The sequence below is a fragment of the Centropristis striata genome, unplaced genomic scaffold, assembly GCF_030273125.1.
Source record: "Centropristis striata isolate RG_2023a ecotype Rhode Island unplaced genomic scaffold, C.striata_1.0 Scaffold_28, whole genome shotgun sequence".
In the NCBI taxonomy this organism is placed as follows: domain Eukaryota; kingdom Metazoa; phylum Chordata; class Actinopteri; order Perciformes; family Serranidae; genus Centropristis; species Centropristis striata.
In genome coordinates, this window is record NW_026739044.1 from 254,859 (window position 1) to 281,329 (window position 26,471).

General features: G+C 37.6%; 1 pseudogene; it reads right to left on the reverse strand.

The window, feature by feature from the left end:
• Window positions 1-607: 607 nt before the first annotated feature.
• LOC131968003 (uncharacterized) overlaps window positions 608-26,471 on the reverse strand; it is a 39,103-nt pseudogene continuing 13,239 nt past the window's right edge.

Below are 26,471 nucleotides of genomic sequence, written 5' to 3' on the forward strand. Positions count from 1 at the left end.
GAGCGTTCATAGTGATCCTGCAAAGGCAAAGTTAGCTCTGTAGCAGTACAGTGTGTATGTGCTAACAGGCTAGCAGTTAGCTCTGTAGCAGCACAGTGTGTATGTGCTAACAGGCTAACAGTTAGCTCTGTAGCAGTACAGTGTGTATGTGCTAAAAGGCTAACAGTTAGCTCTGTAGCAGTACAGTGTGTATGTGCAAACAGGCTAACAGTTAGCTCTGTAGCAGTAGAGTGTGTATGTGCTAACAGGCTAACAGCTAGCTCTGTAGCAGCACAGTGTGTATGTGCTAACAGGCTAACAGTTAGCTCTGTAGCAGTACAGTGTGTATGTGCTAACAGGCTAACAGTTAGCTCTGTAGCCTCATGACTGATGCAATTTGACAGTGTTTTACTGTCATTTCTACAAACTTTTTAAATTTTTTTTTACAGTGTGCACAATCAGCCATGTTGGTTTGTTTATGATCAGCAGCAGACATTGTGCAGTTAGCGACGGCTACTCTTTTTAAATGGCTTTTTCGGTCTTTAAATGTGTTATTTAGCTGATTTTTCCATATCATCTGCTTTCTTTGTATGCATTTAATCTTTGAGCAGCATGTTTTGTATGAAAGTTGATAGACAAATAAAGTTTAATATTAATATTATCATTCAATTCAGTGCATTTCTTTAAACAGTTGTTGCAGTGCAGGGAGTCTGGTGGCCCTTTAGTGCAAAATAAGGCAACATTTACTGAGATTTTACTCAGATGTTATTAAATGTCCCAGCTGGTGAAGGTCCCATTCAACATGTCCGTCCATCAGATCTGTGTCTCTGGGCTCAGCAGCCCGGCTCTCTGCAGAGCTTTGTCCACGTTGGGAATCAGTTTTTCTTGGAAGTCCCAGAGTCTGGTGTCCTCGCGGAGCTGCTCCCGCGTCAACGAGCCCTGCAGAGCCACGCGGACGTGAATGATGCGACAAACGTCCATCGGCACTTTGACCCGCTCTCCAGAAGACTTTAACACTTCATGCACCGACGTCCGCTCCACCAACCTGAGACGCACAAAGACAGAAATGAGTCAGTCTTTTTAAGGTCATTTTGTGTCTTTTTTAGTCATTTTGCGTCTTTTTTAGTAATTTTGTGTCTTTTTTTTGTCATTTTGTGTCTTTTTTAGGTAATTTTGGGTCTTTTTTAGTAATTTTGTGTCTTTTTTTGTAATTTTGTATCTTTTTTTAGTTATTTTGTGTCTTTTTTAGTAATTTTGTGTCTTTTTTTTGTAATTTTGTATCTTTTTTTAGTTATTTTGTGTCTTTTTTAGTAATTTTGTGTCTTTTTTTGTCATTTTGTGTCTTTTTTTAAGTCATTTTGTGTCTTTTTTTGTCATTTTGTGTCTTTTTCAGTCATTTTGTGTCTTTATTTAGTCATTTTGTGTCTTTATTTAGTCATTTTGTGTCTTTTTGTCATTTTGTGTGTTTTTTTAAGTCATTTTGTGTCTTTTTTTGTCATTTTGTGTCTTTTTTTAAGTCATTGTGTGTCTTTTTTTGTCATTTTGTGTCTTTTTGTGTCTTTTTTTTGGCCATTTTGTGTCTTCTTTAGTCATTTTGTGTCTTTTTGCTCATTTTGTGTCTTTTTTAGGTAATTTTGCGTCTTTTTTAGTAATTTTGTGTCTTTTTTTGTCATTTTGTGTCTTTTTTTAGTTATTTTGTGTCTTTTTTTTAGTTATTTTGTGTCTTTTTTAGGTAATTTTGCGTCTTTTTTTAGTCATTTTGTGTCTTTTTTAGGTAATTTTGTGTCTGTTTTAGTAATTTTGTGTCTTTTTTAGTCATTTTGTGTCTTTTTTTAGTCATTTTGTGTCTTTTTTGTCATTTTGTGTCTTTTGGTGTCTTTTTCAGTCATTCTGGGTTTTTTTTGTCAATTTGTGTCTTTTTGGTCATTTTGTGTCTTTTTTTGTCGTTTTGTGTGTTTCTTAAGTCATTTTGTGTCTTTTTCAGTCATTTTGTGCCTTTTTAGTCATTTTATGTCTTTTTTTTAGTCATTGTGTCTTTTTGTGTCTTTTTTTTTGTCATTTTAGCCAGCCACCACAACCCACCTAATATGACACCATAAACTATATCAGCCAAAGATCATCTATATAAATGAGGATGATTGATCTGTGATCGTGTATGATCACTACTATCGGTGTTATCAGCTGTAAATCCTAATAAATAATGGATTAGCAGCCATTTTTGCATTTAACACAGGCTGAGAGCAGTACATTTGTTTTGTTCACTATAATAACCTTGACTGGAACATGTTTGTGCAGATTCAAAAATGCATGATACACTCTGCTGCATTTCCATGGAAAGCTCAGATAAGTGATGCTGACACAGCGGGCTGTAATTAAAGAGACAGGCACTGAAACGAAGTTTCTCTGACAGGCTGAACAGAGCTGCAGCAGTCAGGAGAAGTAAAGATAAAGAGAAAGTCCCCACATCTATTCTCATTTTGTGTCTTTTTGTGTCTTTTTAAGTCATTTTGCGTCTTTTTTTTAGCTAATTTTGTCTCTTTTTTAGTCATTTTGTGTCTTTTTTTTTGTCATTTTGTGTCTTTTTTAGGTAATTTTTGTCTTTTTTAGTCCTTTTGTGTCTTTTTTAGGTAATTTTGTGTCTCTTTTGTCATTTTGTGTCATTTTGTGTCTTTTTGTAGTCATTTTGTGTCTTTGTGTCTTTTTTTGGTCATTTTGTGTCTTTTGTGTCATTTTATTGATGATTTCAAAGTTCTGGAAAAGTTCCATGTTGCATTGCGACACTACCACATGTATTCTCATTTTGTGTCTCTTTTTGGTCATTTTGTGTCTTTTTTCTGTCATTTTGTGTCTTTTTTCGTTTTTTTTCGGGCTTTTTCAGGAGGTGGGCTGTAATTAAAGAGACAGGCACTGAAACGAAGCGTCTCTGACAGGCTGAACAGAGCTGCAGCAGTCAGGAGAAGTAAAGATAAAGATAAAGTCCCAACATCTATTCTCATTTTGTGTCTTTATGTGTCTTTTTAAGTCATTTTGCATCTTTTTTGTCATTTTGTGTCTTTTGTTAGTCATTTTGTAGTCATTTTGTGTCTTTTTGTCTTTTTTAGGTAATTTTGTGTCTCTTTTTAGTAATTTAGTGTCTTTTTTTGTCATTTTGTGCCTTTTTTTTGGTAATTTTGTGTCTTTTTTAGGTAATTTTGTGTCTTTTAGTCATTTTGCGTCTTTTTTGTCATTTTGTGTCTTTTGTTAGTCATTTTGTGTCTTTTTTTGTCATTTTGTGTCATTTTAGTGATGATTTCAAAGTTCTGGAAAAGTCCCATGTTGCATTGCGACAGTTTTTAGTCAGATAATCCAGCCTACCTTGGCTGGATTATCATCTTGTGCGGGTGGTAGATCTTCCTGTCGGGCTCCTCCCGGTAGATGTGCTCCAGAATATTAACCCCGGCACGTCTTTCCACTGAGGCAGGTGAAACCTCCCACTGGGCTCAAAATGTTTCCTGGGGAAGATGTGGTTCTCAATGAGGAACACTCCCGTCTGCAGGATGTGATACAGAATACATACAGAATGTAAACGTTAATAAAAATCATATATAACACTAACATTTAATGTTATTAGTCTTTCTCCAATGCAAACTGCACTACAAAAAAGGTGTTTAGTCTAAAAACCAGATAAAACAGTAAATCTGAGGGAAATGATCTTGCTGCATGGACAGATAATTTACCTTGACAAGATTTATTAAATTAGGTTATTAACCCTTAATAGGACACTCATTGAAATACTTGCAAATTCCTAATTTCAACCCTAGAGAATATTGGAGGATATTACATACAGCCAGAATGTGTAAAAAAAACAAAAACTTTTTTCGTGCATATTTGCCACTTTAAATCTCTTCAATCTGCAACTTTTTTCGCACATATTTGCCACTTTAAATCTCTTATATCTGCAAATTTTTCGCACATATTTGCCACTTTGAATCTCTTAAATCTGCAACTTTTTCCGCAGACATTTGCCATGTTAAATCTCTTAAATCTGCGACTTTTTTCGCACATATTTGCCACGTTAAATCTCTTAAATCTGCAACTTTTTTTCATGCATATTTGCCACTTTAAATCTCTTAAATCTGCAACTTTTTTTCATGCACATTTGCCACTTTGAATCTCTTAAATCTGCAACTTTTTTCGCACATATTTGCCACATTAAATCTCTTAAATCTGCACCTTTTTTCATGCACATTTGCCACTTAAAATCTCTTAAATCTGCGACTTTTTTCGCACATATTTGCCACGTTAAATCTCTTAAATCTGCAACTTTTTTCGCACATATTTGCCACTTTAATCTCTTAAATCTGCAATTTTTTCCGCAGACATTTGCCACGTTAAATCTCTTAAATCTGTGACTTTTTTCGCACATATTTGCCACGTTAAATCTCTTAAATCTGCGACTTTTTCCGCACATATTTGCCACGTTAAATCTCTTAAATCTGCGACTTTTTCCGCACATATTTGCCACGTTAAATCTCTTAAATCTACGACTTTTTTCGCACATATTTGCCACATTAAATCTCTTAAATCTGCAACTTTTTTCTTGTAGATTTGCCACTTTAATCTAGTAAATTTGCAACTTTTTTCTCTGATCTTTCCCCTGATCTTTGCTGATTAGCTGGAAGAAATCCATGTGGTTCTACGACCTCACAGAGAGACATGGGGACCTCATTTTGGAAGTGAAAAGTTTACGAGATTAAAGTGGCAAATCTACAAGAAAAAATGTGCAGATTGATGAGATTTAAAGTGGTGAATCTGCGAGAAGAAAGTTGCTTTTTTTCTCCACTTTTTTCTCATAAATCTGCACATTTTTCGCACATAATTATAAAAATAAATTATCTAACACTTCTAAATCTAAAGTTTTTTTTTTTTTAATCTGGCTGCTCTTCCAGTATTTTAAATGTCTCTTCTGGTGTTCCTCAGGGCTCGGTCTTGGGTCCAATTTTATTCAGTGTCTGTTGATGTGCCGGGTCAAAATGTTCCCAATGCCAAATTTCATTTCTATGCCGATGATACGGTTTTATATTGCTCTAAATCAAGCCTTTGACTATTTGCAGACTGCTTTTAATCTTTTGGAATCCCAACTGATCGACCTGAAACTTGTTTTAAATGTCTCTAAAACTAAACTTATGATGTTCACCAACGGCAGGAAGGTCAGTAATCCTCCACCGCATATTTTCCTTGCAGGGAAACCATTATAAAACCATTATATAACCATTATAGGTACTTGGGAATTTTAATTGATGACCGCCTAACTTTTAAAACCAACATGGTCTCACAGGAATCCGTGGAATAGCCACGGAATCACTCAAATTTCCGTGAAACTGACACGGATTTGGCTACAATGCAAGTTAATGACAGTCATATCCCGTGGCTATTCCAACATACAAAGTGATTATGTACATTCACTGAGTGAATATTTAGAAAATAAAACATATATTTCTCACTAGAAATATGATCAAAATCCATTTTTATGCAGAAACTAAGTCAAAATATTGATTTTTTCACTAAAAATGAGAGAACTGTCTGCCATGTTTTTTGTTCTGACCGCCGGGACCTTGAAAGTCACGTGACTTGGAACAAACCAATAGGAACAAATATCCATGGAATAGCCACGGGAATTTGAGTGATTCCGTGGCTATTCCATGGATTCCTGTGAGACCAGGTTCTTTAAAACCCACATTGAGAGCCTCATCAAAAAGCTGAAAATGAAGCTGGGCTTCTTCTTCAGGAACAAGTCATGTTTCTCCTTTGCTACAAGGAAAAACCTAGTTTCTGCTACCTTTCTCCCTGTGCTTGACTACAGTGGTTCAGTTTAAGGTAGTAATCTGCTCTGTTTCATATCAGTCTTTTCCTAGTCTTGGTTTGCGATCATATCAAACGTGTTTGATTGTGTTGTTTGTGTGTAAAAAGACACAAAATTACAAAAAAAAGACCAAAAAAAAATACACAAAAAGATAAAAAAAGACCAAAAAGACACAAAAGACAAAAACAGACCAAAAACACACACAAAAACACCACAAAAAGACACAAAAAGACCAAAAAAAGACAAAAAAAGACCAAAAAGACACAAAAAAGACAAAAACAGACCAAAAACACACACAAAAACACCACAAAAAGACACAAAAAGACCAAAAAAAGACAAAAAAAGACCAAAAAGACACACAAAACACCAAAAAAAGACACAAAAAGACCAAAAAAAGACAAAAAAAGACCAAAAAGAGACACAAAACACCAAAAAAGACAAAAAAAGACCAAAAAGACACACAAAACACAAAAAAAGACACAAAAAGACCAAAAAAAGACACAAAAAAGACCAAAAAGACACACAAAACACAAAAAAAGACACAAAAAAAACAAAAAAGACAAAAAGATAAAAAAGACACAAAAAAACGACACAAAAAGACCAAAAAAAGACACAAAAAGACCAAAAAAAGACAAAAAGATAAAAAAGACACAAAAAAGACAAAAAAAGACCAAAAAAAGACAAAAAAGACACACAAAAACACCAAAAAGACACAAAAAGACCAAAAAAAGACAAAAAAGACACAAAAAGACCAAAAAAGAAACAAAAGATGTAAAATGACAAAAAAAGACACAAAAGTTTTTTTTTATCTTGGTAAGAACCAAATAATCATCAGGTGCTACACTCAGGAGTACAGGTGCTATACTCTGCTCGGGCCAGTTCATCACTGCTGGCAGCTTTAATTTATCTGGTTTTAAGAGTTAATTTCATCATTGTGTCTTTTTAGTGGTCATTTTACATACATTTTTGGAAATTTTGTGTCTTTTTAAGACACATTTTAAGCGTTCAACATGCTTATTTCTAGATTTAATAATCTTAATTTAATAAATCTTGTCAGGTGAAATGATCTGATCTCTATCTAAGATCATTTCCCTCAGATTTACTGTTTGATCTGGTTTTTAGACCTTTAGATTTACTGTTTGATCTGGTTTTTAGACCTTTAGATTTACTGTTTGATCTGGTTTTTAGACCTTTAGATTTACTGTTTGATCTGGTTTTAGACCTTTAGATTTCCTGTTTGATCTGGTTTTTAGACTCTGGATAAAGACCCACGTCTGGATGCTGCTGCTGCAGCGTCTCCATCAGAGGCGTGAGGTGGTTGTGTTTGTAGGGCATGATGATCTCGTCCACGTCGTTCAGCAGGACGTAGCGTGACCTCTGCATGGACCTGTAGATGCACTCGTTGAGGGTGGTCAGCTGGCCGTAGTAGTGGACGTCCCCCCCGCTCTGGGAGAAGAGCCAGCCTGCAGAGGGCTTCAGGTGCTGGTCTATGGGCCAGGGGACCACCTCCACCAGGCCCTCCCGGCTGTAGACCTGCAGCAGGCGGTCCACATCCAGACCACTGCTGGTTTTATAGATCACCACCCGGTCTACACCCAGCAACCTGCAGCAAGGGGACAAGCAAAGCAAAGGGCTGATTAGTTTTGGGCTATTTCCTCCATGTCTCATGTCTGACTTTTTTTTGTCATTTTGTGTCTTTTTTTTAGTTATTTTGTGTCTTTTTTTGTCATTTTGTGTCTTTTTTTGTCATTATGTGTCTTTTTTTTTAGTTATTTTGTGTCTTTTTTTGTCATTTTGTGTCTTTTTTTGTTATTTTGTGTCTTTTTTTGTCATTTTGTGTCTTTTTATTAGTTATTTTGTGTCTTTTTTTGTCATTTTGTGTCTTTTTTTTAGTTATTTTGTGTCTTTTTTTGTCATTTTGTGTCTTTTTTTTTAGTCATTTTGTGTCTTTTTTGTCATTTTGTGTCTTTTTTTGTTATTTTGTGTCTTTTTTTTGTCATTTTGTGTCTTTTTTTTGTCATTTTGTGTCTTTTTTTGTCATTTTGTGTCTTTTTTTTAGTTATTTTGTGTCTTTTTTTGTCATTTTGTGTCTTTTTTTAGTTATTTTGTGTCTTTTTTTGTCATTTTGTGTCTTTTTTTAGTTATTATGTATATTTTTTTGGTCATTTTGTGTATTTTTTTAGTCATTTTGTGTCTTTTTTTGGTCATTTTGTGTCTTTTTTTTGTCATTTTGTGTCTTTTTTTGTCATTTTGTGTCTTTTTTAGTTATTATGTATATTTTTTTGGTCATTTTGTGTATTTTTTTGGTCATTTTGTGTCTTTTTTTGGTCATTTTGTGTCTTTTTTTTGTCATTTTGTGTCTTTAGTCATTTTGTGTCTTTATGGAGTTTTGTTCTATTTCCTCCATGTCTGAATCTTTCCATCCTGCCTGTATTCACCACTTAAAACATGTTTAAATACCATGTTGGTATATTTTTCACCTATATGACCTGATAATAATAATTTATTTAATTTGTGTCTTGTGTGTTTAACGTAACAATTTGTCATTTTGTGTATTTTTTAGTCATTTTGTGTCTTTAGTTATTTTGTGTCTTTTTCTGTGATTTTTTGTGGTCATTCTGTCTTCTAATTTTGTGTCTTTTTTTAAGTAATTTTGTGGGTTTTTTGTGTAATATTTTATATTTCCTCCATGTCTGAATCTTTCCATCCTGCCTGTATTCACCACTTAAAACATGTTTAAATACCATGTTGGTATATTTTTCATCTATATGACCTGATAATAATAATTGATTTAATTTGTGTCTTGTGTGTTTAACATAACATTTTTTGTCATTTTGTGTCCTTTGTTGTGTCTTTTTTTAAAGTTATTTTGTGTCTTTTTTGGTCATTGTGTCTTTTGTTCTTTTTTTGGTCATTTTCTGTCTTTTTGTGTCTTTTTTTGTCATTTTGTGACTTTTGTTGTGTCTTTTTTTAAAGTTATTTTGTGTCTTTTTTGGTCATTCTGTGTCTTTTGTTCTTTTTTTGGTCATTTTGTGTCTTTTTTGTCATTTTGTGTCTTTTTTCCTCATTTTGTGTCTCTTTTTGGTCATTTTCAGCTCTAACATATATACATATACCAGGGCAGGAATTTGGTCCACGTGCCCTTAAAAAAACATATCCGCCCTTGGGCCCCGGTGAGCTTGATGCCCCGCCCACTGCCCCAGTTGGTTTTGCGGTTTTCTATTCTGCCTCTTTCCTGTCAACACATGATGACATTCATCATCAGCGGTGAGTTTGATTGGAGCCTGGCATGAAGCGCTCAGACGGCTATAATAACCCAAGTGTTATAGTCTAAGCAGTTATGTTGGATTGGGTTGCAATGTTTTTCTTTTATCCTTTGTATTATTATTGTATATATTTGTTTGAATAGTAGCCCATATGTATTTATGTATGTATGCATGCATGTATATATATATATATATATATATATATATATATATATATGTATATACACACATATATATACACTACCGGTCAAAAGTTTTAGAACAGCCCAATTTTTCCAGTTTTTTATTGAAATTCAAGCAGTTCAAGTCAAATGAACAGCTTGAAAGGGTACAAAGGTAAGTGGTGAACTGCCAGAGGTAAATAAAAAAAGGTAAGCTTAACCAAAACTGGAAAATAATGTACATTTCAGAATTATACAAGTAGGCCTTTTTCAGGGAACAAGAAATGGGTTAACAACTTAACTCTATGGAGTCTTGGGCTATTTTGTCCATTTTTGAATTCTTTTCATGTCTTTGTAAGTCATTTTGTGTCTTTTTTGGTCATTTTGTGTCTTTTGGTGTCTTTTTTTTAGTCATTTTGGTGTCTTTTTTGTCATTTTGTGTCTTTTTTTGGTCATTTTGTGTCTTTTTTTAGTCCTTTAGTCCAACATGAAATGTGATTTTGAATCTTTTTTTTACTTTCAAAACACTATCATGCTCAATAAAGAATTTTAAATGTTGCAAATGTGCATTAATTTCAGAGTACACTGAGACATTAAACTGCATCATTTTCAATTAAATTCTGGAAAAGTTGGTGTGTTCTAAAACTTCTGACCAGTAGTGTATATGTAATACTAATGCCGTATTACGATCTATAAACGATATCTAGTCTTACATCATGATATTGATAATATCAACATAATGCCTCGCTCTAGTTCAAAATAGTTCAAACTTCATACATATAATAATAATATAATAATAATAATATATAATATAATGTCTCTACTCCACATAGGGATGGGTACCTTTCACATTTGAATCGATATGGTACCGATACCCGGTACCTGGGAATCGGTACCGGTACTCAACGGTACCAATTTTCGGTACTTTTGCGTAACATATTTATTTCTCAAAATATAAACTTTAAAAAATATATCAAAACAATATAAAATCCAGGATGAGCAGTGCTTTATTGTTGAGTGAACGTGCATTTTGTAACATGAAGGTTGCAGTGTTATCAAAGGATGCAGAGGAGCGCTCTCAGGTGGCAAGTGCACGGAGAAAAAAAAAAAAAAGTTGCAAGTGCACGTGTGATTTGTTGTGATGACGTCGTAGCTGTGCGGCGCAGCACCGGTCAGACAGTATTGTGGGCATAGCATGGTTGGAATAAACAAAGTTGAGTCGGGCTGCTCTGGGCACATATCGAGGATGACGCAGGAGTCTGAGGGATTTAATTTCAGCGAGGCAGTTTGGAGTAAAGTGGCCGGTAATATTCCTGAGTTGAAGAGCGGAGTATTAGCGGAGGACCAGAGATGCAGCAGCTAGCTGCTAGCTGCTAATGACTGCTCTACAGAAGAATGGAGAGAGCAAACGGAGTAAGGAAGGTCCAATCTGGAGGCAGACGAAGGCCAAGCCCGGGTAGAGACATTGGAGAGATAGTAGCTGGCGGCTAGAAGACCTAGAGCCGGCTGTTGGTCTCTGTTCCGCGGTGGAAGAGGGCAGCAGCTAGTGGCCGCGGTGAGCAGACAGGACCAGACGAGGAGGTAAATACATTTAAAAAAATAGTGCGATCGTCAGCACGCTTGTTAATCAAAGACGTCAAATGAAAACGGGTTGAAATCAATGATCAGTTTAAAGTTAACGCCGTTTAGGTACCGAAACATGGTACCGTTTGATTTTACATGAATCGGTACTCGGTAGTACCGACGGAATTCGGTCGGTACCTATAAAAGTACCGAATTCGGTACCCATCCCTAACTCCACATCAACAGTAACACCAACAGTAAACTATGACGCTGGTCTGACTGGTTTGTTGTCTTGTTGCTGTTCTCACCTGTACATTTCCAGAGATTGTGCAAACTGGAGCACGTTGTTATATTCTCCAAACAGGCTGGAGATGCAGACGGTGAAGTTATACTTGAACTTATTCTCCTCCTGCTCCTCCTCCTTCAGGTTCCTGATAGGCAGCCATGTGTGGTTCAGTCCCTCTGTTTGCTCCGTCTGCAGACTAACATGTGTGGCCTGGCAGCTCGGAGGGATCCGACACAAGACGTCGGTGGTGATAAACGGGAAGCCAAAGTTATCATAGTGAGGAGATACTGATGCTGGAGTGGATCTAGTCGATAAGTGTCCTGCACAGCAGAAGAAGCAGTAGAGCGTGGGCAGGGAGTCCTTCTTAAACATGCCGATGATGCGGATATCGTAGCCGCTGGTTCTCTGGTCCATGTAGGCCGACACCAGGAGGTGCCTGGTGTTGTTGAGGGGGGTGATGGTCTGTGTGGAGACCCAGGACGGGCAGGTCTGAGGGGGCCCATGAGGCTTTGGGAGGACCTCATCCCAACTCCTGGGTGTCCTCATAGTGAAACAGAGGATGAAGATGATGGTAGCGATGAAGAGGAGGAATAACTTCCCTCTGTATTCTTTGGCCTTGTCCATCCAGCCACAGACGACAGGCACTCCAAACCTGAGGAAGAAGAAATAAAACTCAGGTTAGAAAGATCTGATCTGACTTTTATTATAGTGGGACGCGGTTTTATTTGTGTCTTGTGTGTTTGGCCGAACAATTTTGGGTCATTTTGTGTCTTTTTTCAATCATTTTGTGTCTTTTTTGGGTCATTTTGGGTCTTTTTTAAATCATTTTGTGTCTTTTTTTTAAGTCATTTTGTGTCTTTTTTTAAAAACTCATTTTGTGTCTTTTTTTGGTCAATTTGTGTCTTTTTTAGTCACTTTGTGCCTTTTTTCAGTCATTTTGTGTCTTTTTTTTGTCATTTTGTGTCTTATTTGGTCATTTTGTGTCTTTTTTTGTCATTTTGTGTCCTTTTTTTGTCATTTTGTGTCTTTTTTCAGTTATTTTGTGTCTTTTTTTAGTCACTTTGTCTCTTTTTTTGGTCATTTTGTGTCTTTTTTTAGTCATTTTGTGTCTTTTTTTTGCCATTTTGTGTCTTTTTTGGGTCATTTTGTGTATTTTTTAAATCATTTTGTGTCTTTTTTTGGGTAATTTTGTGTCTTTTTTGTCATTTTGTGTCTTTAGTCATTTTGTGTCTTTATGGAGTTTTGTTCTATTTCCTCCATGTCTGACTGCTTCCATCCTGCCTGTATTCACCACTTAAAACATGTTTAAATACCATGTTGGTATATTTTTTCACCTATATGACCTGATAATAATAACTGATTTTTTATTCTGACTTACTGGATCAACATTTAGAACCAAAAAGAAACAAAGAAAAACCAACATAAATGTGATCTTGTGATTGTGTGTGATCCTGTCATCAACTCTTTTTTTAGTCATTGTGACTCTTTTTTTGGTCATTTTGTGTCTTCTGTGTTTTTTTTTTGGGTCATTCTGTCTTCTCATTTTGTCTTTTTTGGTCATTTTGTGTCTTTTTTTTGTAATTTTGTGTCTTTTTTTGTCATTTTGTGTCTTTTTTGTAATTTTGTGTCTTTTTTAGTTATTTTGTATCTTTTTTGTCATTTTGTGTCTTTTTTAGTCATTTTGTGTCTTTTTTTGTCATTTTGTGTCTTTTTTGGGTCATTTTGTGTCTTTTTTGGTCACTTTGTATCTTTTTTTTAGTCATTTTGTGTCTTTTTTTGTCATTTTGTGTCTTTTTTAGACCTTTAATCCAACATAAAATCAGACCTTGAATCTTTTTTTTCACTTTCAAAAACACTATCATGTTCAATAAAAAAAAATTAAATGTGTCAAATGTGACCAAAGGTGTCAAATCTACCATATAAGAGGGTTCCATCCAGTTCTATCATTTGATACTAAATCTATTTGAGCTTGTCTCCAGTTTTACTTGGTATATCATCATCAAACTGAAACTGGCCTCATGTACCTGTACAGTAGGGCTCCACGCTGCTTTGTTTTCTAGTCAACAACAATTTAAATACTGTCACTGTAATGCTGTGTGAATATATATATATATATTGTTTGATCCCAGAGATTGCCCTTGTGTAGGAATCTGTGCACTTGGTGAATTGCTAGGTTAATTTTAGTGACTGCAACAATCAGCCCCAAGGATAGTTAAAATTTCTTTGGCTAGAGTAACCGATAAAAACCTAGTTATTACACACCACCTTTTAATACCAAAAGATTAAAAAATCTAAGGTCCACTACTTCACTTTTCCTGCGAGTATTCCTTTAAGAATTATATACCGGACCCGGCTGTCTATAACACAGTCAAGAGACCTGAACGCCAGATTTTTACTGATCAAAATAGCTACACCCCTGCTGAAAGAAGAATATGAAGTAGCAAAGACCTGCCCCACCCAACTCCTTTGCAACTTAGCATTATCCTTATCCTCCAGGTGAGTCTCCTGGAGGAAGGCCATAGATACATTTTCCTTTTTCAAAAATGATAATACCGCCATCCTCTTGGCGGGTTTTTGGAGGCCACGGATGTTCCAAGAACAAATCTTGATATTATATAAATTAGACATGGCCGTATGATACCATTATCAAATCCACAGGACAGTTACATTTAGCAGGGACAGAAAACGCCACAGATAACTTATTGACATGTCAGGTCCTGAGCTGAACACATGAACTACATTGAACAAACACAAGAAATGTACAACAAAGAAAAACAAACTGAGGGTCTTTCCCCAAATAAACAGGGACTGTTCACCATACAAGCACCTTTCAAACTCACCAAGAGTGAACTGACAGCTGATGAATAGCGTGCAAAAAAAAAACCTAAAAGAGTCCTCCCTCTCCCTGTGGGAGTGATCAAAATATGGTGGAAACGTAATACTCACGTTAGGATTAGCCGTGCCACTCGGTTAGACAATGTTCAGAATGTTCATTAACAACTAGCATAAGTAGAAAAACTACGGCTGTTGCAGAGTGTCCTAAACCAGACAAACGAAGCTCTGCAAAGGTGTCATCCGGGCAAGGATTCAATGAAAGCGCGTGCCTCTTCCGGCGTGGAAGCATAGCATACGGCAGCCATTCTCAACCTTGGGGTCCCGACCCCAATTGGGGTCGCGAGATGATTTCTGGGGGTCGCTAAATCATTTTGGAAGTCAGCTCTGTCTCCACTGTGTTAAAGTGTTCATGTGTTTTTTATCTTTTTGGTCATTTAATGTCTTTTTTGCCCATTTTGTGTTTTGTTTTTTTCTGGTCATTTTGTGTCTTTTTTTGCCCATTTTGTGTGTTTTTTTTTGTCATTTTGTCTTTTTTTGGTCGTTTTGTGGTCAATGTGTGCCTTTTTGATTATTTTGTGTCATTTTCTGGTCATTTTTTGGTCAATTTGAGTCCTTTTTTGCTTAATTTTATGTAATTTTTTGGTCAATTTGATTCTTTTTTTGGGTAATTGTGTGTCTTTTCTGACAAATCCCAAATTAGCAAGTTATTACTTTACAAGGAGTCTCTGGCTTGAAGCTGACTGTCACAAAAAATATATAAATGCACAGACAGAGATGTTTTAGTTGTTGTCTGCTTCATTATTTGTCCAAAATTTGTCGTATCAACTGAGTTTGTCTGATCTGAACTGTGAGATTGTGTTCAGTGAGACAACATGCATGTTAAATTGGGGGTCGCGACTCAAAAAGGTTGAGAACTCCTGGCATACGGCATCCCTCGCTCTCGCTGCCGCTGTTTCACCGCATCGTATGCCTTGCGTTTCTTTATCACCGTCGAGGAGAAATCGCTGTAAAAAGAGACCATGGCTCCATTGAAGATTAAGCCACCGTCCTGGCTCATTCGGCGTGCCGCTTCCATGACACTGTTTGTCTCTGAACACGTGAAATCGCAGCAACAGCGACCTGGGGCTCCTGTTCGGGTCCGGCTTCGGCGCTAGGGTGCGGTGGGCTCTCTCCAGCTTGATGCGGCCAGCTTTCGTGGTCATCTTTAGGACGCGAGGTAGCCATGATTCGAAAAATTCCACCGGCTGCCCAGTCTCCGTATCCTCCGGCAGGCCGACGACTCGGATGTTGATGCGCCGGCTGTAGTTCTCGGCAAGGTTATTATAGTTAACGAAAACTAACGAAATAACGAAAACTAGAATTGAAAAAACATTTTTGTTAACTGAAATAAAAATAAAAACTAGAGTTTTTAAAAAAACGATAACTAACTGAAACTGTATTGTGAGGTTACAAAACTGACTAAAACTAACTAAAATTATAGTGAAAATGTCCTTAGTTTTCATTTTTGTCAACTTTTTTTCATTCATAATAGTGGAGCGGCTAAGTGATATAATCTTTCAGTTTATGATACAAGCGTGAAAATTGGCATGAACACTCTCCATGGGTCACTTGACAAGAAAATTGTCCGAGACATTTAAAATTTTAAGATGGCGGCCATTTTTCAAGATGGCCGACACCTAAGTGGAGCAGTTAAGTGATATAATGGTTTATTTGGTGATACAAGCATAAAAATTGGCATGAGCAGTCTCTGTTGGTCACTTGACAATAACCCACCCACAGTTACTTGAAATTCCAAGATGGCGGCCATTTTTCAAGATGGCCGACACCTTAGTGGAGCAATTGAATGATATAATGGTTTATTTGGTGATACAAGCATAAAAATTGGCCTGAGCAGTCTCCATGGGTCACTTATCAAGAAAATTGTCCGAGACATTTGAAAGTGTAAGATGGCGGCCATTTTTCAAGATGGCCGACACCTTAGTGGAGCAATTAAATTATATAATGGTTTATTTGGTGATACAAGCATAAAAATTGGCATGAGCAGTATCTGTGGGTCACTTCACAATAACCCACCCACAGTTACTTGAAATTCCAAGATGGCGGCCATTTTCAAGATGGCCGACACCTTAGTGGAGCAATTGAATGATATAATGGTTTATTTGGTGATACAAGCATAAAAATTGGCATGAGCAGTATCTGTAGGTCACTTGACAATAAGCAACGCACAGTTACTTGAAATTCCAAGATAGCAGCCATTTTTCAAGATGGCCGACACCTTAGTGGAGCAGTTAAGTGATACAATGGTTTATTGGGTCATATACGCATAAAAACTGGCATGAGCAGTATCTGTGGGTCACTTGACAATAAGCCAGCCACAGCTACTTGAAATTTCAAGGCGGCAATTTTTTTTTTCAGGATGACTGCCGCCTGCCATGTGGGCCTTTAAATTATGAATTTTCTCATAGAAATGTATTGGGTTCCTCAAGAGAGGTTGTTTGACTGTGCTTTGTCTGAATCCTTGCCCACGACCTGTCCAGTTTGGTAAAACCTGACAGGAGTTCCCTCCCACCGGCGTAGCTCTCCGGGTTCACCGAGGTACACATGCTCCCTTACCATGAGGGCTTTTGTAAATACTTTTTTTAATTACTTTTTTTATAACTAACCATTACTACTGCCATTAAACATGCCAAATAAATACTAAGCGGTGGGGAAACACAGTTGTGGTGCTGAACGGACAGTGCTCCAAAATAATAATTGAGCAATGGTTAATACTGAATGGCAATAATGACAGATCCAGAGGCAACAGCAGCTCTGGCTGACACGGAACCATGACAAACAGTATCTGAAACTATACTAGGGAACTAAACTGAAAATGTGAAAGCAATGCTACAAAGTAAAAACTGAACATGTCACAGTAATAGGCTGGTGACAAAATAGAACATAATGCGCCGATGTGGCGAGGGGAAGCCGAGCCATAGGCCTACACTTGAAAACACAAAGGACAACAAGGAATAACACTGGCAAAACAAACAAGCAAATAAGTTCTAGCAGGGGCAACTGAGTCCATATCTGTAGCACTTACACTTTCCAGTACAAGCCTTGGTGCACCCACATTTTGTCAACTCCCAACAACTCTCCGCAATAGGTGGAAGTGGAGTCCAGAAGACTTTCCACTCCTTGTCCTGTTTAACCCATCCCCAATCGGACGGGCTCGGCATTTGTGGGTGTCTGTTCAATGCCTGTCCCCACACATATCCAGCCTCATAAGAAGTCTGGGATCTTCTTGACCTCTGAAATGGATATCTTTGGTATCTTCAGTGTCTTTAGCAGCAGTGGATGCCTTTTTTTGTGCCCTTTCCAGCTGTGTGTTGTTGAACATAAGTTTATAGCTTGAATGATATTTTGCTCTGTTTCTTGTCAATGTGCTTTCTATGCCATCACCTTCATCTAGTCGGGTTGGACTACGTAAGATAGGCAGAGCATTTATTTTATGAAATTATGGAACATTTGTGGCAATGGTATCATAACCAGTATGATCTTGGTGTCCTGCTGTTTGTTTTCTCAACTGTTATGATTGCTTCTGCAATGTCTGCAGCAAATTCAAAGGCAGAGGCCAAGGGTTTAGCCTTTTACCACTTTTTAATAAGCACTTTGATGTATGGGATACAACTAAGTTCATGCCTTAACCCTACACTTAGTCCAATTGTTCATCCAATGCCATTTTTACCCTATACGATCTGTACACAACCCGGTTAACTAAAACTACTCAGAGAGTTGTCGTCTCTTCTTTGACTAACTTTACAATTGGCTGACACTGAACCCCACTCTGAGTTTAACAGCAGTCATATATCACCAGTGTGCCCTGGTAGTGCAGATACTCACCCTTGTCTAATCTGTCTATGATCAACAAATCAAAACAACTGTATTATGATGTGTTAAAACTTGTTTTCCAGAATAATCTAAAACCCAATACATTTCTCTGAGAAAATTTATCTTTTGAGGATCCAGGGGGCAGCCATCTTGAAAATAGAGATTTCAAGTGGCTGGGAGTGTTTTTTTGTCAACCCAAGTAACTGTGGGTGGCCTATTGTAATTTAAAGGCCCACATGGCAGGCGGCAGTCATCCTGAAAAAAAAAATTGCCGCCTTGAAATTTCAAGTAGCTGTGGCTGGCTTATTGTCAAGTGACCCACAGATACTGCTCATGCCAGTTTTTATGCGTATATGACCCAATAAACCATTGTATCACTTAACTGCTCCACTAAGGTGTCGGCCATCTTGAAAAATGGCCGCTATCTTGGAATTTCAAGTAACTGTGCATTGCTTATTGTCAAGTGACCTACAGATACTGCTCATGCCAATTTTTATGCTTGTATCACCAAATAAACCATTATATCATTCAATTGCTCCACTAAGGTGTCGGCCATCTTGAAAATGGCCGCCATCTTGGAATTTCAAGTAACTGTGGGTGGGTTATTGTGAAGTGACCCACAGATACTGCTCATGCCAATTTTTATGCTTGTATCACCAAATAAACCATTATATAATTTAATTGCTCCACTAAGGTGTCGGCCATCTTGAAAAATGGCCGCAATCTTACACTTTCAAATGTCTCAGACAATTTTCTTGTTAAGTGACCCATGGAGACTGCTCAGGCCAATTTTTATGATTGTATCACCAAATAAACCATTATATCATTCAATTGCTCCACTAAGGTGTCGGCCATCTTGAAAAATGGCCGCCATCTTGGAATTTCAAGTAACTGTGGGTGGGTTATTGTCAAGTGACCAGCAGAGACTGCTCATGCCAATTTTTATGCTTGTATCACCAAATAAACCATTATATCACTTAACTGCTCCACTTAGGTGTCGGCCATCTTGAAAAATGGCCGCCATCTTAAAATTTCAAATGTCTCGGACAATTTTCTTGTTAAGTGACCCATGGAGAGTGTTCATGCCAATTTTCATGCTTGTATCATAAACTGAAAGATTCTGGCAAAAATGAGCACTTAGCCGCTCCACTATAATTCAGTGTTTCTATTTGAACATGCAACACATGGTAAATATGTTTACTGAGACTGGGATGTTTACACTAGAACCAAAATTCAAAACAGTTAATAACCTTATTGGGGCTGAGATGATAAACCAAAGGAAATAAAGGAAACATTTATTATGACCACTTTGAATCTCGCACCCAACACATAGCCCATTACAAAAAAACTAAAACTAACACTAAAACTAATAAAAACTAAACTAAAACTAAGCATTTTCAAAAACTAAAAACTAAACTAAAACTAGAAAACTCACTCTAAAAACTAACTAAAACTAACTGAATTTGAAAACAAAAATTGACAACGAAATTAAAACTAAAACTAATGAAAAATCCAAAACTATTATAACCTTGGTTCTCGGCCATGTCCAGACTCTCCGTGAGGGCGCTGACCTGCTTTTCCAGCTCCACGATCCTCGGCTCTTGTGTCGCGGCGGAGTTTTCAACTGCTAATAGCCTAGCTTCTACTTCATCTAGCCGCTTGCTAGCGGCCTGGATCTCCGTGGCATTCTTGTAGATGGTCTCAGTCAGAGGGCTGAGTTTATCATCAATAACTTGAATAATGTTGCGGGTCATTACACTCAGGGTCAAGCCCCTCTGCGGCTTCAAATTCGGCCTGGTCGCCATCATGTGTGTCGCCGCCGGGCTCGGTCGGGACATCTTTTTTGTCTTCGTTTCCTCTGGTTCTTCCCATATTGTCGAAAGACTGTGGCCAAAAGTTTTCCAAGGACCAAGCCTGTTATGTTCATAAGAAAATTGCCGGTTGTTGTCAGGATAATGACAAAATTGGCACCGAGTGGGACGGATCTCTGGCACAAGCGTCTGCTCAGCTCACCGCCATCACGTGACCCCCCCCCCCCACTACTTCACTTTAAATGCAATTGAAAATGTATTGATAATATAGCAAGGTGCAAGCATACAGCATAAATTGATCCAAAATTGATTACGCTTAAAATATTCAAAACTCCCAATAATAAAATGATTATCGTCTGATTAATGTCATACCCTAATAACCAAACTGCCTGTGTTGAATGAAGCTGTAGCTGGGAATGGATCCTGTAAATTTGGAGAAAGTGACAGGAAAGTTGCCTGGCCAAGCAACTCTGTCACACTGTCCGGCTTCAGGGCTCAGCTGTGGCTCTCCACTCTGTCCAAAGTCGGAGCGATCCTTGACTGGACCCTTGGTCCTGGCGTCAGTGAGAACTCAGAAAGAAGACTTCTTTAACCCTCCTGTTGTCCTCGGGTCAAGGAAGGAAGAAGAGGGAAGGACGCAAAGAGAAGTAAAAAAGGATGGAGGAAAGAAGGAAGGAAAGAAAGAAGGATGGAGGAAGGAAAGAAGAGAGGAGGAAAAGGAGAAAGAATGGAAAGGAGAGAGAAAGGAAGGAGGATGGAGGAAAGAAAGGGGAGGAGGAGAAGAAAGGAAGGAAAAAATAAAGACGTAAGGAGGGAGAAAAGGAGGGAGGCAGGAAGGAAAGAGGGCAGAAAGGAAGGAGGAAGGAAAGAAAGAAGGATGGAGGAAGGAAAGAAGAGAGGAGGAAAAGGAGAAAGAATGGAAAGGAGAGAGAAAGGAAGGAGGATGGAGGAAAGAAAGGGGAGGAGGAGAAGAAAGGAAGGAAAAATAAAGAAGTAAGGAGGGAGAAAAGGAGGGAGGCAGGAAGGAAAGAGGGCAGAAAGGAAGGAGGAAGGAAAGAAAGAAAGAAAGAAAGAAAGAAAGAAAAGGGGGGGCGAGGGAAGGGAAGAAGGAAGGAGGATAGAGGAAGGAATGGAAGCGGGAGGGATGAAAGAAGGAAGGAGGAAAGGAGAGGAAATCAGGAGGAAGGAAAGAAGAGAGAAAGGAAAGGAGATAGCGGAAGGAGGAAAGAAAAGAAGGGAAGGAGGGAGGAAAGGAAAGGAAAGGAAAGGAAGGAAAGAAAGAAAGGAGGGGCGGGGGAAGGAAAGAAGGACGGAGGATAGAGGAGGGAGGAAAGAAGGAAGGAAGGAGGAAAGAAGAGAGGAAGGCAGGAGGAGGGAGGAAAGAAGGAATAGTCAAAATAGATTGGGTCAACTTGACCCGGAAGGACGACAGGAGGGTTAATCGATCGTCGACTGGTGTTGGAATGGTTATTCTTCTTGTCACTCGTCTCTCGTCTTCACCGGTCAGATTGGAATCTTCTGTCTTGATGTTAGCGTCCTTCTTCTTCTGTCTCTATTTCTTGATTGTAGAATCAGAGTTTCTCCGTCTCTTCTTGTTGTGGAATCAGCGTCCTGTCCCCCGATGTGGTCGATCAGGCGTCGTCTCTTCATCCTGAGAGTCGGTTGAAGAGTCTTGCCGTTCCCCGTGAAGAATATAACACCGATTCTTCTTGTGTTGCAGCTTATATACTCTGCCGCTCCTTCTTTCAGAGCATTTCCTGCCACTCCTCACCAGTCCTCTCATTGGTTACATCTCCCTCCTGGTTTCCACTGTTGCCATGGCACGATCTCTCGGACCGTCCCTCTCACCTCTTCTTCTTCACCTGTTTCCTTCGACCCAACAAGTTCCGCACAGACACCATGTCTCGGCTTGATCCTTCCTCTTTTGAGTTCCCCTTTGTCTACTGGCTTTGCCCTGTCTCAACCACCTTATTACGAAATGTCTAACGATCAATCCGGTTACCACACATACTGGTACAAACTGACTATTATTGCATTCATTTCAACAGTTATTCCATCAAGTCACATCAACATTGTAACTCATCATTTTACATACAATCACCATCAACTTTTCATTAGCATTTTTTTCCACTATAATCATACTAGATCAACATCAATCATTACAGTGCCATTCGTGTATCACATCATCTATTAGGAAAGTGCCCAACTGTCAACAACTGTTGTTACCCTTCTGGAAAGTCCCTGATTTCCACAGTCTCATACCACTTAGCTGGTGTGTGGCGAGTAGAGATCTCAACTCACTTGACACCCCCTCCTTGAGATCACTCGTAGCCTCATTCTTCCTCAGATGAGATGTCCTCCTCGTTCTGGTCGGGGTATGTTGTGTCAAACAGAGAGTCATCATCACCTATATCATCGACGACAAGTTCCCCCGGGATTGCAGCTGCTGGTGTTGGTGGAGGCCAACTATCGAGGACCATGATATCTTCCTCACACAATTGATGGCTCCTGACGAAGGCTTCTCCAGTCGGGGCTGGTTGCTTCATGCTCTTCTGGGCCCTGTCTTGGGATGGACGCATGGTATTCCGTCATCTGTCTTCCAGGTTCCTCATCTGGTCCCTCCGGGTCCCCGGTATTGGGATTGGGCAACTCGTTGTCTTGAGGAGGATCATCGATCTGGGAAGTGGAGATGTGTGCTCCTTCTTCTGCCGTAGCTTGTGGTGCACTGTCTTCCAGTACTGCCTGGAGGTCCAATAAACTGGAAACATTGGTGGTAGCATTGGGTGCACCATAGTACTGAGGTGACCTCCCAAAGGTAGTTGGCTTTATCCACTGTGATTCCACATTGGATACAGCTGACTTCTTCCTGAATGATAAGGCAACATAGGTTTTTATTTTCTATATTTTTTTTATTTCAGTAGTTACTCAGCGTAAGCAAGCAATGATTCTGTTTCTGTTCCCTGTCTAAGGGCTTCTGGCCGCACGCCTCTCAGCCCGTGAGGCCAGCCATGGTGCTTTACACTTCCTCTCTGTTTGACACAACATACCCCGACCAGAACGAGGAGGACATCTCATCTGAGGAAGAATGAGGCTACGAGTGATCTCAAGGAGGGGGTGTCAAGTGAGTTGAGATCTCTACTGGGGCGGCTGTGGCTCAGTTGGCCCCCAACCGAAGGGTTGGTGGTTCGATCCCTGGCCGTTGCAGCCTACATGTCGAAGTATCCCGATGCTGCGTTCATCGGTGTGTGAATGAATTCCCAACGGTGGCAGGTGGCACCATTTAGGGTAGCCTCTGCCACCAGTATGAATGGGTGAATGAGCGCAGTCTGTAGTGTAAAGCGCTTTGAGTGGAAAAGTGCTATATAAGTGCAGCTCCATTTACCATCTACTCGCCACACACCAGCTAAGTGGTATGAGAGATTTGCTGTGAGACACAAAGGTGAGGAGATCTTTAGGCTATAACAAAATAAACAGCCTAAAGTATGGTTAATGTATAGTAAAAGTATTGTTTAAAAGATCTGATATGGTGAATCATAAACTGTATGGTGAATATGTTTCTGAATATGGGGCTGTATTAAATCCTGTGCAGTCTATCAGTGAATGATCATATTGAAGCAATAATACAGAAATGATCAGGCCTCATTCAACAATGATTCAATATGATTTAGCCAGCCCAAATGTTTGTGATGACTGCATTTTTTTTATTAATGCTATCTTATTTTGTAGATGAAAACATTTGGTCCATACGACTCTATGAGAGGATGTAGTGTGAGAAGCAGCAACACCAGAGGACTGCCTGCTTCCTTGATGCATGTGACAGTTTAATTATGAAATAATAATAAATAAATATGAAATTATATAAAATATATTCTGTATGATTAATATATTAAAAGGGCCATTGTCTGTATATATATTTTTAATTGTATGGATATGTACTTGTAAGTAATTGTAAGTACATGTGTGCACGTGGCTCACTATTTAATATTTTATAAATATTCTTTATATTAATATTTTTAAAATATTATATTTAAATACCCATCATATATTCTGTATTACATCATATGTACAGTATATTTGTTCATATTTTATCATTATTGTATTCCAGATGTTTGGGATACTTGTCTACACTGTAAAAAATGTTTGTAGAAATAACAGTAAAACTCTGTCAAATACATCAGAAATAGGGCGTAAAATGAAAAATTGTATATCACCGTATTAGACACTTTTAATTACCGTAAATCAAAGAATAGCACAAAACTTTTACTTTTACTGTCATAAACTGGAAGAAACACACAGTTTTCCTGTAAAAATATAACATTTTCATGCAAAACTTATGGAGAAATACCATGATGTGTGAATGAATGACACAATAACCCTAAAAAATAACGGGAATATTCAGTCTAAATGACATTTTTTGCTGATATTTACATTTAAATTTAGAATAGAAAACCCACTCACTGTATTTTTTACGGTGAGGTTCTGGCAACCACAGCTGCCGGTATTTTTTCCGTAAATTAAACAGATTATTTTTTACAGTGTACATGGGCTTCTAGGCCTGTACTGTGTTGTGTATGTGCTCGTGCACGAGGTCACGTGCACGTGGTCACGTGCATGTGCATGTGTGACAGTATGAGTAGACTACACATACAGATGTGGGGTATCACCTTTGACCCAAAAATATCGTGTTCATTTGGACTCTAGTCTTAATAAATGTGTTTTAATGTGAAACATGATGAATCTGTATCATTTTCTTTAAAGCTCTTTTTCTCAAAACTAACTTTTGATAACAGTCGAACTTTGGATGAGCATATCTCATGGAATATTTGGCGTAGAAACATAATGTTGGTATTGACATGAAGTTAAGAGTCTCCTCTTTACAGACATCAAAATCTCATATATATATATATATATATATATATATATTAGGGCTGTCAAATGATTCATTTTTTTAATCGCAGAATTTCCATAGTTAATCGCGATTAATCGCGTTTTGAATTACATGTTTAAAATTCTGTTATTTCGCATTTAAAGGCAGTTTTAAGCCCATAATGTAAATCATTTGTTACCATTGTGTCTTAAATGGGAATCAAATGAACACAAAGAAAGAATTTCCTTTTTGACCTTTTGTATTTTCTTTCAAAAAAGTGCCATGTAGACGAACTTAATACACTGTCTACTTCTAATAAAGTTTTTCAAATAAAGTACCACTTGTCTATTTCAAAATAAAAAATACAAAAATACAGCTAAAGCAAAATGCTACAACAGTGTGGTCATGAAACCATGGCCGACAGGCAGGAAACAACTTCCAAGTATTAAGAGGAATAAAGTAAAGAGATTCAATATATCAGGTCACTCTGCTTCAAAAATAAATAATAGCAAAAAGACTTGTGATTAAAATGCGATTTAAAAAAATTAACGCGTTATGGATTGCATTAATCTAATCTCGATTAACGCATTAACGCTGACAGCCCTAATATATATATATATCAAAAATGATACTGCAGCTGCACCAAGATCCTGCTCACTGAGAAATATACTAATCTCCATTAGGCTTCATTATATACTGATATAATCTCCACTATTAGAGTGATATTCCATCAGGGGGACCACATCTTAAATGATAATTATTCTTTGATCCTAGCCTGCTTTTAAAGCTTCATACTGATTTGAAACCGCCGTTCATAAACGTGACTGACGGTTGGTGAAAGCAGAAACTTCAGATTGTGGTTTTCGAACAAAAATTGCAACCTTGAATGAATCAATGAGGAAATGAAAGTTCATGTCTGGGTCTATCTCACTTTTTCAGTTCCAGAAAGTGGAAGTTCTGAGTGTGAGTTCTGACACACAGCTGACACACAACACAAATAGATATGTTGTGGCCCCCACCTTGATATGAAAGTTTACTGTGAGTTTTCTATGAATGTCTCTTCACCGTGTTGTGTGTGGAAGGTCCCTTTATTGCTCCAGCTGGAGCTTTGTTTCACTTGTTTCTATGACGACGTTAACAAAAAGAAAGGCAGCTGCTACCAGAGCGCTTATTATCTGCCGTCTTGTTGTCACCGCAAGAAGTGGAAATGTTATGTAATGTCATTTTGTGTCTTTTTTTTGGTAATTTTGTGTCTTTTTTTATGATTGTGTCTTTTTTTTAGTAATTTTGTGTTGTTTTTTAGTAATTTTTTGTCTTTTTTTTTAGTAATTTTGTGTATTTTTTTGGTAATTTTGTGTATTTTTTAAAATAATTTTGTGTCTTTTTAGTAATTTTGTGTATTTTTTTGTAATTTTGTGTCTTTTTTTGTAATTTTGTGTCATTTTTTTCATAATTTTGTGTCTTTTTTGGTAATTTTGTGTCTTTTTTGGTAATTTTGTGTATTTTTTGGATCATTTTGTGTATTTTTTTCATAATTTTGTGTCTTTTTTGGTAATTTTATGTGTCTTTTCTGTGATTTTGTGTCTTTTTTAAAAATAATTTTGTGTCTTTTTTTAGTCATTTTGTGTTGTTTTTTTTCTGTCATTTTGTGTCTTTTTTGTGTCATTTTTTTAAAATTTCGTGTCTTTTTTTTGTAATTTTATGTCTTTTTTTCTGTCATTTTAAATCTAAATCCTCAAACTATCATTTTCCTTCCTGCTTACCAGATTCACTGTGGCATTACAATTCTCTCTCATATACAGTAACGACTGACAAGGACTCAGAGCCAGAAACGTCCAGAAAAGAAACCTGGTTATTATAAATTAAATTAAATTAAATTATAATTAAATTATAACACCATGCACAGTGATGTTGCTCTTGTCCTTCCTGTTACTGTGAGATGTTTTCTCTTAAAACCCTAAAAAGCTGAGAGCAATAAATCAGACAGAATA